An 8,457-nucleotide genomic window follows, 5' to 3' on the forward strand; every position below is an offset into this window, starting at 1 on the left:
AGCCACATGCTTAGGCTTTGGCCAGGATCACTGGAGAAGGCAGGGAGGGATGAAATGGGTCCTGCCTTCAAGAAGTTTATACTTGAGTGAGGGAGACCAGTAGTGTACTTAAGATGAGAGAGGTAAGTTCTTTGGGAAGCAGAGAGAAAAGGAAGTTCGTATGGATGAAGGTTAGAAAAGGAAGGAAGGAATACTTCAAAGGAGGAGATGTAAGTAACAGACAGAAAGGGCATCAGTCAACCATGTCCGTCAGGAAGGGTGCTCAAACAAGGCATGGAGGGGTCGGAGTCAGGGCAGTGGAGGAAGGTGGGCAGTGTGCTTGGCTCCAGCAGAGGTGTCCAAGAGAAGGAAGAGGGGGCTTCACTACACTGCAAGAGGTGGGGCAGAGGAGCCAGCCATGTCTTAGCCACAAGCATAAACAATATTTACCCAGTGCCAGTTTTTGCCAGGTCCTGTTCCTACCTTTGAGTGTCAGTTCCCAAGGTTTAGAAAGCATCCTGGAGGCAGCACGGACAAGAGAGGATCCTGAGTGGGACAATATGGAGAGCCTTGCTCTTCCCCACACAACCTCTGTAATCCATTCCTGGGAGATTATGTAATCAATTACTATTTATCATCAACACAATACTTTTACAGGGAATATCAGGATGTACACGCACACACAGCTCTGGGAATAAGTCTCCTGGAGCTTAAAAGATGGGATATAGAAGGCCAGATGTCAAAAGTACTTTCCTGACCACTGTAACAGCATGAACTGGGGCTCTCAGATCCTAGGACTGGTCTCCTGTGACATTTCCTCCTTCACTCTGGATGGCAACAGAGATCTCAGCCCTCTGGTCGCTCATGTGCAAACAGCCGATTTCCAGGCCCAGGATCAAAGGCAGGAGAGAGCACACAGAGACTGCTAAGAGGAAAAGAGACAAGCCAGTATTTGAAACGGTGGAAAAAACACTTCTAAACCCAAAGAGCAGCTAAGTTTAAAGGAATTGAGTCCTACCTTTCAAAAATGCAATCAACATTAAAATCACTCATTTCCTTCTTCCCTCTTCCTATACAGGGAGGGACTTTACCATAAGTTAATTTGGAAGTTAAGTGAGTGCAAACTTACTTTTGAAAGCACCCAAGAGGCAGAAATAGGGATGAATCAAGCTGTAAAAGAGGCAAGGCAAAGAAAGATGCTAGGAATTTAAGCTCGTCGGGTGGCTTTTAAATAAGGTCACTCTTGCTGATATGGGGGCTTGTATGGTTTTGGCTATTTTTGAAAAGTTTTCATTTTGACTGGATGCTGGGGACTTCATTGGTCCTTTGCCCTGCGAACTGTCAGAGAGCCACGGCCAGGCTTTTATACAGAGAGGACATTGAGGACCTTCAAAGCCTGTTGATAATGGTGGGTGCCCAGACACCCTTCAGAAAGAGGGCATTTCTCCTCCATCTCAATTTCCTGCTGTGCAGAAACTCTGCGTATTATAGGAGTCAGGCTGATAGGAAGAGCCCCAGCTTTAGCCCCAGAATGCGCAGGTTCTACGTCAAGTCTAACCCTTAACAGCCAAAAGACTATGGCAGAGTCATGCTCCCTCTTGGGTCCTCAGTTTTCTTTTATGAGAATCCAGGGAATTAAGAATGTTATATTTGTGGTCCCTGCCAGAACTAATGAACTATGAATTGAATGTTTTCAGATGCTAAACTGGCCAGTTCAATGAATCAGATTCTCTTTTATCCTGATGTTCACGAGGAAAAAAGAATTGGTAAAACAATAACTTATACCAGATACTGTGCTGATACGCTTATCATTTCACCGACCAACAAACTGATATTCAGGATGAAATGACTCAACTAAACCACAGCAGCAATTCCGATGGCCTGGTGGGGAATTAGGACAGAAGCAGCCCAGATTCTCACACCTTCTGCATTTGCACCCAGAATCTCAGAAAATCAGGTTATGATCTTAATGGTAATAATGAATGATAATATTGAATGCTAATAGATCTTAAACTATCTTATGAATTATCAAAGAAAGCTTAAATCATACCAGTGTATGATTTTAGTGTTTAGCAAAGTGTGTTGCAATTTACTGTTTGGAGACCAAGTATCAGTAAATTATATAGATGGCAACAACATGAACCAGAATTTTCCATTGCCTAGCCACCTTAGGTAAACAGGAATTTACTGTGGCATCAAAACAATGGTGGCCTCTAAGGACTATATTCTGGGAGTCTCAGGCTTGCCAACTGTCCAGCAATGGGTCAGCTGCAGACTCACTGTCCACTCCAGCTGGGCATTACTGGGATTCAATCAGTCTCCACTTCAGAAATCATGGGCGGTGTTTCCATGGAGCTCTGCCCGAAAAGAGGTGATCTAAATCTTGCATGAGAGATGTACATCAATAGGGAGCTTTGCCTAGAACACTGTGACCTAAAAAGTCATATTAAGGAACTCAGAATGCAGAGTCAGTTTCAGAGACACCAGGTGACCTTGTGCAAGGCACCTTGTAGATTGCCTCGCTGACTGGACGCCCCTAATGAATGGTGATGCCTCTGTGAGTACCTGGGTTAGTGGCAAGCCCCTGCCAGGGGCAAACATTCTGATTTTCACTGCCCTATTTTTTAAAGGCAGCCTGCTTCTTCTATTAATCATCTTGCTGTTTGTTTGTTCTGGGAAGGCAAGCACTGATTCACAAAGGGAAATATCTCTTAGTGGTTAGACTGGAACGGTATCTTTGCCGTGTGCTTTTGAAGATCCTGCTCGTTTTATTTTTCAAATCGCTTAAATAAAGATGTAAATGATACATTTCGCTTGGAATTTAGGGCCAAGAAGGGTTTGGTCCCCCTTCCCAATCCATACATAACTGTTCTTCCTTTACTGTATGAAAAGTACTGTATAATACTGCAAAGTTCCCTCTTTGTCTAAGCTGCTGGAAGGCTCAAAAATCACACTCTATGCTTCAGTAAAGTTACAGTAATTCTGAGTTCTTTTCCTCCTCACTGTCCTCTTCTTTCCTGGCCAGGTCTTAATCTTTTATCTGTCTTCTAATGAGGTTGTTACCTCTATATCATGTGAGCTATTTCGGATATTTTTTTGGAAGTACCATGCAAATAAATCAATAATGTGAGTTAATGTGTCTCATGAGTGCTTTCCAGATGAAGAATTGAGAAGATGAATGCTTGTTCTATGATGAAGTCTAAAATTTTCACTTCTAACACAGATTCATCATTAATGTTTAAAAGCTTATATGTAGTAATAACTATGAACCTTTGCACAGTGTTTACCATTTACAAGGCAAATGCTTCACACGTGTGCTGTCTTTTTAAATTAGTGTTCTCCCTTTATAGATGAAAAAGTGAGGTTTAGAGAGATTAAGTGGATTGCCAGAAGTCATGGAGTTAGTAAACTCTGATCTTCCAACCCTCAGTCAGGTCTTTTGTTGGTCCCTGTTCCCCAATATCCTCTTGTGTCTCACTAGCCTCTCATTTAAACCAGCATTCTTCACATTATCGTCAGACACATCGTTCAGGTGTTTTTAATGCGTCGATCAGATTGAAATAAAAGGTCCTCTTAGTGGCTATTTCTCTCACTGAGATGGTCTGCAGGCAGTCTGGAAACCGCTGATTTAAGGTCTAAAGGGTCAAGCTTGGAATGACCCTTCTAGAAAATTTGAATTCCCTCCTGTCATGCCTGGGGTTCCATGCTTCAGTTTAACTGACGCATCATGTGCAATCATGTTTGAGGTGTAAAGAAAAAATGGGAAAATGTGATTTTTAACGTGCTTTTCTCTTCCTAGAAGTTATTTTAAATACCTCTGGGGCTCTCCTGTCCCTGAGTGGCCCATAGAATACCAGATCCACAGACGGTTGGGGCAGTCATGGAGAATGACTCATTGCTTCCGAGGGTTGGTTGGTATGGAAACATACGATATCCTTTACACTCATAACCTCACGGTCAAGTTGGTCCAAGTGGGTCAGCCAGACAACCTGCTTTAATGTCTCCTTAAAAATTAGGTAGTTACTGCTTTTGAATTTTTGTTTCCTCCCACTTCAGGCCACCCACCCACTACCAACTGCAAGTTGAACAGCTTTGGGAGTGGTTTGTCCAGAAGGGCCACTGCACCTAGAATCTTCTGGGGGGCCGAGCACCCAAAAAGAGGTGTGTATCCAACACTTTTCTTTCTGATCTTCTCCAGGCTTGGCTGGACCCAATAGGCCTCAGATCCTGCCCACAGTCTGGGGGCTGGAAAGGCTAATCTCAAAGGGTTAGAAATGAGTCAGTTTCCACACTCAGCTTCAGGCGTGTGGCTTCCTGAAGCCCAGACGAGGAAGCTCTGAATTTCAAAGAGCAATTTTTTTTTCTTTGCATACTATATCCGGAACTGAAACCACCAATTCATTTCACTTAAGATCTCACACTATACTCAGATTATCAATAACATTCCAGAGATAAGATACCCAGGCTTCATGAACCGAGTCTTTCTGTCTCTGTCACTCTCTTTTCTCTTGGTACTAATGTTGTTGGTCTCTTCCTTCTTTTGTTCAGTTCTGACAACACAGAATTTAGAGGCCTTTGTGTCCTTCACAGGTGTTTATGAGGATTTTTCCCTGCCCATAGCTTTCTGCTTTCCCTTGCAAGTCAGCTTGACTGGGAGTGAGTTAAGGTCCTAGGTTCCATGTCTCATTCCAGGGGGGCAACTGGCTTTGTGACTTTGCTGAGAGCTTCCACACAGGTCATCTCACTAACCTGAGAAAGCAGTTAAAAGATGGAGTGTATGGAGAGATATAAGCAAACTTCAAGAAACAGGAAATCGATGGAAAATGTACACAATGGCAATGCCTCCCAATGTCAACTGATACATCAACCTGTTAGCGGGGAAAAAGGATCTCTACCATTTACACAGTACCTTTCAATTTATAAATCACTTTCACATCCTTTTTCTATCTTCATTCTCACCAGAACTTGTGAAATTAGCCAGACAAGCTTTATCTTCCCCAATTTAGACAGGAGAGAGTACCCAGTGCTAATAAAAGTGATGGGCCCATGCCACAAGAGTGAAGAAAGCAGATACCTCAGATTAGAAACCAGTTCTATTCACTCCAACTCCTGTATTCTTGGAACTCCCATTTAGCCTTTTATATAATATAATATTACATCACAATCCATGACCTAATGTTACACAGTCATTTGTTGACATTTTAGAATTTTAGGTTCTTATAGGTCAGGATTAATGGCTGCTGTTCATTACTTTGATACAAACTTCTAAGTCTCTGCTTTCTTTATTTAAAAAGTAGAAGAAGGCATTGAATCCTGTGTTGCTTTCAATGCTAACATTCTGTGGGTCCTTGTGTCAGTGACTACTGAATCCATGGAATTAACCAAAAATGTTACCCAAAGGATTTTCTATGGAGCATAAGCACCCAGGATGACTGTGGTGTTAAGTAAAAATGGTTACCATGGTCAAATAAGTTAGAAAAAAAAAAAAAAAAGAAGGATTATTCAAAATGAAACAGGTTGCTTTGCTCTGGCCCTTCTCAGAGCCTTTACATGCAAATCTACATGGGGAGGGGGGCTATGGAATGTGCAACATTCCTCTAAGTTGGCCCTAAAACTCATAGAATCAGTGTGCTGTGGATCCCATTGTGATAAACAGCAGGACAGTCTCTGAAGATCCCATTGGTCTTTTAAAGCAGCATCACAGATTCCAAGAAAAATCTTACAACAACCCAGTACCACTACCACCTCCTGCTGTACCCAACCTCAGTACTGTATTTGCTAGGCAATGGAAGGCGACCCTCCAAGCCAGGTACCACCTAGCATAGAACAACTCCACTTTACAATCTGGATCATATCATTTCAGCCACAGAAAACTTTGAGCTGGGAAAAAAAACAACAACCCACAATCCATCTGAAAGCAAGCACTTCCACATGTGGCCTGAATATAGGACTAGAGGCAGCATCTTTGATTGCTTTGGAAAGTTACTGCCCTTTCATTTCCCTGAGAGCAGGATCTCATCACTCGCTTTCTATGGGAGAAGAAAGGTGAGGCCGCTTAAAGATTTTCCATCCTGTCGATTGCCATTCTAACTCCCGTGGATCTTTCAGCATCCCCCCTCTATGGAAAAAAAGGAATTCTAGACTTTCAAAGAGACTCTTAGAGGGTGGCATAGTACAGGGGGCTTTGTCTGGTCTACAGCCTCTTTTCAGCATCCCTTCCACAGCCCCCTTAGAATGGCTTCTAGGATCATGTGCTCTCTTCTCAGAGGCAATCTGGCTTTATGTTAACAGTTTTTAGATTGTCCGAAAGTTCTAAACCACACTCTGTCTCATGGGAACTTCCTCTTGTGGCTGGCGCCAAACAATTCCGATCGTGCTTCCGCAAGCATCCAATGTGCCAGTCTCACAGGTGACTCAACTTGTTTTAAATCCCTATTAGAAAAGTCCCATGAACAGCATGTACTTCTATTCTCGAGCCCAACTTCTTGTGAAGTAACCTTCTGCCGTCTCTTCCCATCTTCCTCGCTCTAGAGGAAGTCTTTGTGATGCCAAAGGTACTATTTACTTGTTTGACTGAGGAGCCTCCACTTTGAGTGAAGAATTCCTGCTCTGGGCTTAAGTCTGCAAATGCCATTTTCAAGTTTAGGGTAGTGTTTCTGCTTTTGACCTCAGCCACATTTGTGTTTGGTTAGAGATTGCTAGTTATATGAGAGACAGACAAATTATCTTTCGTCTAGAATGACATGAAACTCCCTCATGCTGAACTATGCGAAGGAAACTTCAGGCTAAAAGAAGGCATCAGGCAAACACATTTAAAATGACCTTGGGACTACTTCTGTTTTATTTGCAGGAAGAAAATAATCCTCATTTCTCCCTTGACTTGTATAGATGTTCTGCACTCTTTATCAACCACCTAGGTAGCACTCTAAGATTTTACATGAATATTTCACATTTGTTATCTCATTTACCCCCATAACAACCATTCAAGTCAGATATTATTGTATCATGTCATTACACTTTATGAGAGCACTGTGGTTGTGGGCTAGTGTTAATCTTTTGTTCTATTGTTAGAATCCTGGACTGCGATTCAAAAGTTCTGGGTTCTAACCCCTCTGCGACCTTCTGCAAGTCGCTTTCTCTTTTTGGCCCTCGATCTCTCCATCTGTAAAATAGAAGAGATGCGGGGTAAACTAGACGAACTTCAAACCCCCCGTCCTGGTCAGCCTCTTGCAACTGCTTGTCTCTGTTCACAGTGTGACCAGAGAGACAAAAAACACCGCTGAACATCCAGGACAGCAGTACCTCTCCCCAGTATTTGCCACACTGATGGTAAATGAGAAATATTTTCTCATTAGCTTTACATCTAAAAGAACAACATGCCCATAGTCATTCATTACACAGAGCACTGTGAGAATAATTTTTTAAATGTAGAAATCCTGATTGGTTCAAGTAAAGAAATGCTTGAGAGAAAGTTCAAGTTTTGAAACTGCTAATACCTTCCTGCGATGGTGTGTGGGACGCGGTGGGGGTAGGCAAGAGTAAGCCAGACAGTTCATCTTAGGGGTAACCTCTTTGGTTTATGTAAAATATATGACTCAAAGCAAATTCATTCTTGTAGGCTGCCATGCCTGAAGGAGGACGAAGCTGCGCTCAAAAGAGATTGAGATGTTCATACAATTAATCAGCTACATCTTTGTGTTGTGTATCACGATGTCTAATTTCCAGAGGAAAGATCACTTTCAAACCACATAAATGATGATGCTTTTGGGAAAAAAAGACAGCAAAAAGGAAAACCCATCTCTCCTCAATGTAAAGATTTCACTATAAACTCACCTATTGTTTTTATTTTACACCCACAGTCTTGATGCTTATTATCTCTGAAATCATTTCAGTTTCCAAAAATTATTTGAAACACTCCTACATCTGGGGCTTTTGATAAACAGTCCAACTTCTACAGACAGAAACAGTTGTACATTTGTGTGTGTGTGTGTGTGTGTGTGCAAATGTGTGACATGTTTGAGAGACAGAAGGATGAGTTTAGGGGAAAGGGAGAAAGTGATGGCACCCTTCTGAGCTACACAGCCTGGACACCTGTGAAGATCTGAGTAGGTTTCACTGTAACACACAGAGAAGTCTATGAGCATGAGTCTTCCCTCCAAGGATCTCTCTTTTGAGACTGCAAGAAACTTTGGGGTAATTTTACTCTGATGCTAAGAATAAAAATCATGATGAATGTTTTGAGCACTTACAATGTTCCAGGAAATTTTCTAAGAGCTTTAATACACGTGAAATCACATATTACTCACAAGTCAATGAGGTTGATACTATTCTTATCACATTCTACAGAAGAAAAAAAAAAAAAGAATCACAGAGAAGTAGGCTCCCAATCACTGGCTTATTAACAATGAATTAAAATCTTGCCTGACAACCATCAAGACTGGAGAGGCCACTTCCTACGGGAGGAGCTTTCAGTGAGAT

The 8,457-nt window shown here is 42.1% G+C and overlaps 1 long non-coding RNA gene across 1 annotated transcript; it reads left to right on the forward strand.

The window, feature by feature from the left end:
- The first annotated feature begins 2,420 nt into the window (after nucleotides 1-2,420).
- LOC120872576 lies at nucleotides 2,421-8,227 on the forward strand. The gene is made up of 3 exons (XR_005723276.1): nucleotides 2,421-2,536; nucleotides 4,036-4,140; nucleotides 7,598-8,227. It is a non-coding gene; the product is annotated as an uncharacterized LOC120872576 (long non-coding RNA).
- The last annotated feature ends 230 nt before the right edge of the window (nucleotides 8,228-8,457 follow it).

Source organism: Oryx dammah, unplaced genomic scaffold (assembly GCF_014754425.2).
Source record: "Oryx dammah isolate SB20612 unplaced genomic scaffold, SCBI_Odam_1.1 HiC_scaffold_2, whole genome shotgun sequence".
NCBI classification, from domain to species: Eukaryota; Metazoa; Chordata; class Mammalia; order Artiodactyla; family Bovidae; genus Oryx; species Oryx dammah.